This window comes from Triticum dicoccoides, chromosome 5B (genome assembly GCF_002162155.2).
Source record: "Triticum dicoccoides isolate Atlit2015 ecotype Zavitan chromosome 5B, WEW_v2.0, whole genome shotgun sequence".
NCBI lineage: Eukaryota > Viridiplantae > Streptophyta > Magnoliopsida > Poales > Poaceae > Triticum > Triticum dicoccoides.
In genome coordinates this window covers 596385220-596396357 of record NC_041389.1, presented here as the reverse complement: position 1 = coordinate 596396357, position 11138 = coordinate 596385220, and positions in this window count along the sequence as shown.

Genomic DNA, 11138 nt, shown 5'->3' with positions numbered 1-11138 from the left:
GATTAGTAACTCGAAACAGGAGTTACAGAATAAACAGAGACTAGTTGAAGGGGAAGTGATGATGAGTGTTGGAAGTGGTTCCAAGATTGATATGATCATCATCGCACACTCCCTATACTTTCGGGATTAGTGTTAAACCTAAATAAATGTTATTTGGCGTTTGCGTTGAGCATGAATATGATTTGATCATGTTTATTGCGATACGGTTATTCATTTAAAGTCAAAGAATAATTGTTGTTCTGTTTACATGAATAAAACCTTTGATGGTCATACACCCAATGAAAATAGTTTGTTGGATCTCGATCGTAGTAATACACATATTCATAATATTGATGCCAAAAGATGCAAAGTTGATAATGATAGTGCAACTTATTTGTGGCACTGTCGTTTGGGTCATATCGGTGTAAAGCGCATGAAGAAACTCCATAATGATGGATTTTTGGAATCTCTTGGTTATGAATCATTTGATGCTTGCGAACCATGCCTTTTGGGCAAGATGACTAAAACTCCGTTCTCCGGAACAATGGAACGAGCTACTGACTTGATGGAAATAATACATACCGATGTATACGGTCCAATGAGTGTTGATGCTCGTGGCGGGTATCGTTATTTTCTGACCTTCACAAGATGAATTGAGAAGATATGAGTATATCTACTTGATGAAACATAAGTCTGAAATAGTTGAAAAGTTCAAAGAATTTCAGAGTGAAGTGGAAAAATCATCGTAACAAGAAAAATAAAGTTTCTACGATCTGATCGTGGAGACGAATATTTGAGTTATGAGTTTGATCTTCATTTGAAACAATGTGAAATAGTTTCGCAACTCACGCCATCTGGAACACCACAATGTAATGGTGTGTCCGAATGTCGTAATCGTACTTTACTAGATATGGTGCGATCTATGATGTCTCTTATCGGTTTACCACTATCGTTTTAGGGTTATGCATTAGAGACAGCTGCATTCACGTTTAATAGGGCACCATCTAAATCCGTTGAGACGACACCGTATGAACTGTGGTTTAGCAGTAAACCTAAGCTGTCGTTCCTTAAAGCTTGGAGTTGCGATACTTATATGAAAAAGCTTTTCAACCTGATAATCTCGAACCCAAATCGGAGAAGTGCGTCTTCATAGAATACCCAAAGGTAACTATTGGGTACACCTTCTATCACAGATCCGAAGGCAAATTATTCGTTGCTAAGATGGATCCTTTTTAGAGAAGAAGTTTCTCTTGAAAGAAGTGAGTGGGAGGAAAGTAGAACTTGATGAGGTAATTGTACCTTCTCCCTTATTGGAAAGTAGTTCATCACAGAAATCAGTTCCAGTGATTCCTACACCAATTAGTGAGGAAGTTAATGATGATGATCATGAAACTTCAGATCAAGTTACTACCAAACCTTGCAGGTCTTCCAGAGTAAGATCCGCACCAGAGTGGTACGGTAATCATGTTCTGGAAGTCATGTTACTAGACCATGATGAACCTACGAACTATGAGGAAGCGATGATGAGCCCAGATTCCACGAAATGGCTTGAGGCCATAAAATCTGAGATATGATCCATGTATGAGAACAAAGTATGGACTTTGATTGACTTGATCGATGATCAGCAAGCCATGTTAAATAAATGGATCTTCAAGAGGAAGACAGACACTAACAGTAGTGTTACTATCTACTAAGCTCGACTTGTTGCGAAAGGTTTTCAACCAGTTCAAGGTATTGAATACGATGAGATTTTCTCACTCGTATTGAAGCTTAAGTCTGTCTGAATCATGTTAGCAATTGTCACATTTTATGAAATCTGGCAAATGGATGTCAAAACTGCATTCCTTAATGGATTTATTAAAGAAGAGTTATATATGATGCAACCAGAAAGTTTTTGTCAATCCTAAAGATGCTAACAAAGTGTGCAAGCTCCAGCAATCCATCAATGGACTGGTGCAAGCATCTCGGAGTTGGAATATACGCTTTGATTAGTTGATCAAAGCATACGGTTTTATAGGGACTTTTGGAAAGACCTGTATTTACAAGAAAGTGAGTGGGAGCACTACAACATTTCTGATAAGTATATGTGAATGACATATTGTTGATCGGAAATAATGTAGAATTATTCTGCAAAGCATAAAGGAGTGTTTGAAAGGAGTTTTTCAAAGAAAGACCTCAGTGAAGCTGCTTACATATTAAGCATCAAGATCTATTGAGATAGATCAAGATGCTTGATAAGATTTTAAATGAGTACATACCTTGACAAGATTTTGAAATAGTTCAAAAATGGAACATTCAAAGAAAGAGTTCTTCCCTGTGCTGCAAGGTGTGAAATTGAGTAAGACTCAAAGCCCGACCACGGCAGAAGATAGAAAGAGAATGAAAAGTCATTCCCTATGCCTCAGTCATAGGTTCTATAAAGTATGCTATGCTATGAACCAGACCTATTGTATACCTTGCTCTGTGTTTGGCAAAGGAATACAATTTTGATCTAATAGTAGATCACTGGACAGCGGTCAAGAATATCCTTAGTGAGGACCAAGGAAATACTTCTCGATTATGGAGGTGATAAAAGAGCCCGTCGTAAAAAGTTACATCAGTGCAAGCTTTTACACCGATCCAGATGACTCTAAGTCTCAATCTGGATACATATTGAAAGTGGGAGCAATTAGCTAGAGTAGCTCCGTACAGAGCATTGTAGACATAGAATATTTGCAAAATACATACGGCTCTGAATGTGACAGACCCGTTGACTAAGCTTCTCTCACGAGCAAAACATGATCACACCTTAGTACTCTTTGGGTGTTAGCCACATAGCTATGTGAACTAGATTATTGACTCTAGTAAACCCTTTGGGTGTTGGTCACATGACGATGTGAACTATGGGTGTTAATCACATAAAGATGTGAATATTGGTGTTGAATCACATGATGATGTGAACTAGATTATTGACGCTAGTGCAAGTGGGAGACTGAAGGAAATATGCCCTAGAGGCAATAATAAAGTTATTATTTATTTCGTCATATCATGATAAATGTTTATTATTCATGCTAGAATTGTATTAGCCGGAAACATGATACATGTGTGAATACATAGACAAACATATAGTCACTAGTATGCCTCTACTTGACTAGCTCATTAATCAAAGATGGTTATGTTTCCTAACCATAGACATGTGTTGTCATTTGATTAATGGGATCACATCATTAGGAGAATGATGTGATTGACATGACCCATTCTGTTAGCCTAGCACTTGATCGTTTAGTATATTGCTATTGCTTTCTTCATGACTTATACATGTTCCTGTAACTATGAGATTATGCAACTCCCGTTTACCGGAGGAACACTTTGGGTACTACCAAACGTCACAACGTAACTGGGTGATTATAAAGGAGTACTACAGGTGTCTCCGAAGGTACATGTTGAGTTGGCGTATTTCGAGATTAGGTTTTGTCACTCCGATTGTCGGAGAGGTATCTCTGGGCCCTCTCGGTAATGCACATCACTATAAGCCTTGCAAGCAATGTGACCAATGAGTTGGTTACGGGATGATGCATTACTTAACGAGTAAAGAGACTTGCCGGTAACGAGATTGAACTAGGTATTGGATACCGACGATCAAATCTCGGGCAAGTAACATACCGATGACAAAGGGAACAACGTATGTTGTTATGCGGTTTGACCGATAAAGATCTTCATATAATATGTAGGAACCAATATGGTCATCCAGGTTCCACTATTGGTTATTGACCGAGAATAGTTCTAGGTCATGTCTACATAGTTCTCGAACCCGTAGGGTCCGCACGCTTAACGTTACGATGACAGTTTTATTATGAGTTTATAAGTTTTGATGTACCGAAGTTTGTTCAGAGTCCCGGATGTGATCACGGACATGACGAGGAGTCTCGAAATGGTCGAGACATAAATATTGATATATTGGACGACTATATTCGAACACCGGAAGTGTTCCGGACGTTGTCGGAGAAAACCGGAGTGCCGGAGGGTTACCGGAACCCCCCGGGGAGAGATAATGGGCCACATGGGCCTTGGTGGAAAGAGAGAGGGGCGGCCAGGGTGGGCCGCGCGCCCCCTCTCCCTCTGGTCCGAATTGGACTAGGAGGGGGGGCGGCGCCCCCCTCTTCCCCTTCCTTCCCCCTCCTAGTAGGAGTAGGAAAGGGGGAGTCCTACTCCTACTAGGAGGAGGACTCCTCCTCCTTGGTGCGCCCACAAGGGCCGGCCGGCCTCCCCCCTCCCTCCTTTATATATGGGGGCAGGGGGGCACCCCAGGACACACAAGTTGATCTACGGATCGTTCCTTAGCCGTGTGCGGTGCCCCCCTCCACCATATTCCACCTCGGTCATATCGTCGCGTAGTTTAGGCGAAGCCCTGCGCCGGTAGAACATCATCATCGTCACCACATTGTCGTGCTGACGGAACTCATCCCCGAAGCTTTGCTGGATCGGAGCCCGGGGATCGTCATCGAGCTGAACGTGTGCTGAACTCGGAGGTGCCGTACGTTCGGTACTTGGATCGGTCGGATCGTGAAGACGTACGACTACATCAACCGCGTTGTCATAACACTTCCGCTTACGGTCTACGAGGGTACGTGGACATTACTCTCCCCTCTCGTTGCTATGCATCACCATGATCTTGCGTGTGCGTAGGATTTTTTTTTGAAATTACTACGTTCCCTAACAGCTTCGTCCCGCAACTAACTCATTGATCACATTGCTTGCAAGGCTTATAGTGATGAGCATTACTGAGAGGGCCCAGAGATACCTCTCCGATACACGGAGTGACAAATCCTAATCTCGATCTATGCCAACCCAACAAACACCTTCGGAGACACCTATAGAGCATATTTATAATCACCCAGTTACGTTGTGACGTTTGATAGCACACAAGGTGTTCCTCTGGTATTCGGGAGTTGCATAATCTCATAATCTGAGGAACATGTATAAGTCATGAAGAAAGCAGTAGCAATGAAACTGTAATGATCATAATGCTAAGCTAATGGATGGGTCTTGTCCATCACATCATTCTCCTAATGATGTGATACCGTTTATCAAATGACAACACATGTCTATGGTTAGGAAACATAACCATCTTTGATTAACGAGCTAGTCAAGTAGAGGCATACTAGGGACACTATGTTTTGTCTATGTATTCACACATGTACTAAGTTTCTGGTTAATACAATTCTATCATGAATAACAAAAATTTATCATGATTTAAGGAAATATAAATAACAACATTATTATTGCCTCTAGGGCATATTTCCTTCAGTCTCCCACTTGCACTAAACTCAATAATCTAGATTACACAGTAATGATTCTAACACCCATGGAGTCTTGGTGCTGATCATGTTTTTCTCATGGAAGAGGCTTAGTTAACGGGTCTGCAACATTCAAATCCGTATGTATCTTGCAAATCTCTATGTCTCCCTCCGCGACTTGATGCCGAATGGAATTGAAGCGTCTCTTGATGTGTTTGGTTCTCTTGTGAAATCTGAATTTCTTTGCCAAAGCAATTGCACCAGTATTGTCACAAAAGATTTTCATTAGACCTAATGCACTAGGTATAACACCTAGATCAGATATGAACTCCTTCATCCAGACTCCTTCATTTGCTGCTTCTGAAGCAGCTATGTACTCCGCTTCACACGTAGATCCCGCCACGACGCTCTGCTTGGAACTGCACCAACTGACAGCTCCACCATTCAATATAAATATGTATCCGGAGTGTGACTTAGAGTTATTTGGATCAGTGTCAAAGCTTGCATCGACGTAACCATTTACTACGAGCTCTTTGTCACCCCCATAAACGAGAGACATATGCTTAGTCCTTTTCAGGTATTTCAGGATGTTCTTGACCGCTGTCTAGTGCTCCACTCCTGGATTACTTTGGTACCTCCCTGCTATACTTATAGCAAGGCACACATCAGGTCTGGTACACAGCATTGCATACATGATAGAACCTATGGTTGAAGCATAGGGAATGACTTTCATTTTCTCTCTATCTTCTGCAGTGGTCGGGCATCAAGTCTGACTCAACTTCACACTTTGTAACACACGCAAGAACCCTTTCTTTGACTGATCCATTTTGAACTTCTTCAAAACTTCATCAAGGTATGTGCTTTGTGAAAGTCCAATTAAGCGTCTTGATCTAAATCTCTATAGATCTTGATGCCTAATATGTAAGCAGCTTCACCGAGGTATTTCATTGAAAAACTCTAATTCAAGTATCCTTTTATACTATCCAGAAATTATGTATCATTTCCAATCAACAATATGTCATCCACATATAATATTAGAAATGCTATAGATCTCCCACTCACTTTATTGTAAATACAGGCTTCTCCAAAAGTCTGTATAAAACCATATGCTTTGATCACACTATCAAAGTGTTTATTCCAACCCCGAGAGGCTTGCACCAGTCCATAAATGGATCGCTGGAGCTTGCACACTTTGTTAGCACCCTTTGGATCGACAAAACCTTCTGGTTGCATCATATACAACTCTTCTTCCAGAAATCCATTCAGGAATGCAGCTTTGACATCCATCTCCAAATTTCATAATCATAAAATGTAGCAATTGCTAACATGATTCGGACAGACTTAAGCATCGCTACGGGTGAGAAAGTCTCATTGTAGTCAGCTCCTTAAACTTGTCGAAAACCTTTTGCAACAAGTCGAGCTTTGTAGATAGTAAGATTACCACTAGTGTCAGTCTTCTTCTTGAAGATTCATTTATTTTCTATGGCTTGTCGATCATCGGGCAAATCCACCAAAGTCCACACTTTGTTCTCATACATGGATCCCATCTCAGGTTTCATGGCCTCAAGCCATTTCGCGGAATCTGGGCTCATCATCGCTTCCTCATAGTTCGTAGGTTCATCATGGGCTAGTAACATGACTTCTAGAATAGGATTACCGTACCACTCTGGTGCGGACCGTACTCTAGAAGACCTACGAGGTTCTGTAGTAACTTGATATGAAGTTTCATGATCATCATCATTAGCTTCCTCACTAATCGGTGTAGGAATCACTGGAACTGATTTCTGTGATGAACTACTTTCCAATTCGAGAGAAAGTACAATTACCTCATCAAGCTCTACTTGCCTCCCACTCAATTCTTTCGCGAGAAACTCATTCTCTAGAAAGGATCCATTTTTAGCAACAAAGATTTTGCCTTCAGATCTGTGATAGAAGGTGTACCCAACAGTTTCCTTTGGGTATCCTATGAAGACACACTTCTTCGATTTGGGTTTGAGCTTATCAGGTTTAAGCTTTTTCACATAAGCATCGCATCCCAAACTTTAAGAAACGACAACTTTGGTTTCTTACCAAACCATAGTTCATAAGGTGTCATCTCAACGGATTTTGATGGTGCCCTATTTAAAGTGAATGCAGCCGTATCTAAAGCATAACCCCAAAACAGTAGCGGTAAATCAGTAAGAAACATCATAGATTGCACCATATCAAATAAAGTATAGTTACGACGTTCGGACACATCATTTCGCAGTGGTGTTCCAAGTGGCGTTAGTTTTGAAACAATTCCACATTGTTTCAAATGAAGACCAAACTCGTAACTCAAATATTCTCCTCCACGATCAGATTGCAGAAACTTTATTTTCTTGTTACAATGATTTTCCACTTCACTCTGAAATTCTTTGAACTTTTCAAACGTTTCAGACTTATGCTTCATTAAGTAGATATACCCATATCTGCTCAAATCATCTGTGAAGGTAAGAAAATAAAGATACCCGCCACGAGCCTCAACACTCATTGGACAGCATACATCGGTATGTATTATTTTTAATAAGTCAATAGCTCGTTCGATTGTTCCGGAGAACGGACTTTTAGTCATCTTGCCCATGAGGCATGGTTCGCAAGCACCAAGTGATTCATAATCAAGTGATTCCAAAAGCCCATCAGCATGGAGTTTCTTCATGCGCTTTACACCAATATGACCTAAATGGCAGTGCCACAAATAAGTTGCACTATCATTATCAACTTTGCATCTTTTGGCTTCAATATTATGAACATGTGTATCACCACGATCGAGATTCAACAAAAATAGACCACTCAGCAAGGGTGCATGACCATAAAAGGTATTACTCATATAAATAGAACAACCATTATTCTCTGATTTAAATGAATAGTCTCACATCAAACAAGATCCAGATATAATGTTCAGGCTCAACGCTGGCACCAAATAACAATTATTTAGGTCTAAAACTAATCCCGAAGGTAGATGTAGAGGTAGCCTGCTGACGGCGATCACATTGACATTGGAACAATTTCCGACGCGCATCGTCACCTCATCCTCAGCCAATCTTCGTTTAATCTGTAGCCCATGTTTAATTTGCAAATATGAGCAATATAACTAGTATCAAATACCAAGGCGCTACTATGAGCATTAGTAAGGTACACATCAATAGCATGTATATAAAATATACCTTTCACTTTGCCATCCTTCTTATCCGCCAAATACTTGGGGCAGTTCTGCTTCCAGTGACCAGTCCCTTTGCAGTAGAAGCACTCAGTTTCAGGGTTAGGTCCAGACTTGGGTTTCTTCTCCTGAGCAACAACTTTCTTGCCGTTCTTCTTGAAGTTTCCCTTTTTTCCTTTGCCCTTTTTTCTTGAAACTAGTGGTCTTGTTGACCATCAACACTTGATGCTTCTTTTTGATTCCTACCTCCGCATCCTTTAGCATCACGATAAGCTCGGGAATTGTCTTCATCATCCCTTGCATATTATAGTTCATCACGAAGCCTTTATAGCTTGGTGGTAGTAATTGAAGAACTCTATCAATGATACTATCATCAGGAAGATTAACTCCCAGCTGAGTCAAGTGATTATGGTACCCAGACCTTCTGAGTATGTGTTCACTAACAGAACTATTCTCCTCCATTTTGCAGCTATAGAACTTGTTGGAGACTTCATATCTTTCAACTCGGGCATTTGCTTGAAATATTAACTTCAACTCTTGGAACATCTCATATGCTCCATGACGTTCAAAACGTCTTTGAAGTCCCGATCCTAAGCCATAAAGCATGGCACACTGAACTATTGAGTAGTCATCAACACACGTCTGCCAGGCATTCACAATGTCTGCAGTTGCTGGCGCAGGTGGTACACCTAACGGTGCGTCCAGGACATAATTTTTGTGTGCAAAAATGAGGATAATCCTCAAGTTACGGACCCAATCCATGTAATTGCTACCATCATATTTCAACTTAGCTTTCTCTAGGAACGCATTACAATTCAAAGGAACGGTAGCACGGGCCATTGATCTACAATAACATAGACATGCAAAAATAACCATCAGGACTAAGTTCATGATAAATTAAAGTTCGATTAATCATATTACTTAAGAACTCCCACTTAGATATACATCCCTCTAGTCATCTAAATGATCACGTGATCCAAATCAACTAAACCATGTCCGATCATCACTGAGATGGAGTAGTTTTCAATGGTGAACATCACTCTGTTGATCATATCTACTAAATGATTCACGTTCAACCTTTCGGTCTCAGTGTTCCGAGGCCATATCTGCATATGCTAGGCTCGTCAAGTTTAACCCGAGTATTCTGCGTGTGCAAAACTGGCTTGCACCCATTGTATGTGAATGTAGAGCTTATCACACCCGATCATCACGTGGTGTCTCAGCACGACGAATTGTAGCAATGGTGCATACTCAAGGAGAACACTTATACCTTGAAATTTAGTAAGGGATCACCTTATAATGCTACCACCGAACTAAGCAAAATAAGATGCATAAAACATAAACATCACATGCAATCAAAAATGTGACATGATATGGCTATCATCATCTTGTGCTTATGATCTCCATCATCGAAGCATCGTCATGATCTCTATCGTCACCGGCGCGACACCTTGATCTCCATCGTAGCATCATTGTCGTCTCGCCAACTATTGCTTCTATGACTATTGCTATCGCTTAGTGATAAAGTAAAGCAATTACATGGCGATTGCATTGCATACAATAAAGCGACAACCATATGGCTCCTGCCAGTTGCCGATAACTCTATTACAAAACATGATCATCTCATACAACAATTTATATCACATCATGTCTTGACCATATCACATCACACCAAGCCCTGCAAAAACAGGTTAGACGTCCTCTACTTTGTTGTTGCAAATTTTACGTGGCTGCTACGGGCTTCTAGCAAGAACCGTTCTTACCTACGCATCAAAACCACAATGATTTTTCATCAAGTGTGTTGTTTTAACCTTCAACAAGGACCGGTTGTAGTCAAACTTGACTCAACTAAAGTTGGAGAAACAGACACCTGCCAGCCACCTATGTGCAAAAGCACGTCGGTAGAACCAGTCTCATGAACATGGTCATGTAATGTCGGTCCGGGCCGCTTCATCCAACAATACCGCCGAATCAAAGTAAGACGTTTGGTGGTAAGGAGTATGACTATTATCGCCCTCAATTATTTGTGTTCTACTCGTGCATAAAACATCTACGCATAGATCTGGCTCGGATGCCACTATTGGGGAACGTAGTATTTCAAAATTTTCCTACGATCACGCAAGATCTATCTAGGAGATGCATAGCAACGAGACGGGAGAGTGTGTCCACGTACTCTCGTAGACCGAAAGCGGAAGCGTTTAGTAACGCGGTTGATGTAGTCGAACGTCTTTGCGATCCAACCGATCCAAGTACCGAACGTATGGCACCTCCGCGTTCAACACACGTTCAGCTTGATGAAGTCCCTCGTGCTCTTGATCCAGTTGAGGAAGAGGGTGAGTTCTGTCAGCATGACATCATGGCAACGGTGATGACGATGTTACCGGCGCAGGGCTTCGCCTAAGCACTACGACGATATGATCAAGGTGTGTAACTGTGGAGGGGGGCACCGCACACGGCTAAGGCAAAACTTGGTGTGTTCTAGGGTGCCCCCTGCCCCTATATATAAAGGAGGGAGGGGGAGGCCGGCCGACCGTTGCTAGGCACGCTGGGAGAGGGGAGTCCTGCTAGGACTCCAAGTCCTAGTAGGATTCCACCTCAAGAAGGGGGGAGGAAGGGAGAAGGGGGGTCGCGCCCCCAACCCCTTGTCCAATTCGGACTGGGCTTGGGGGGGCGCCACCTCCTGGCCACTGCCTCTCCTTCCCATT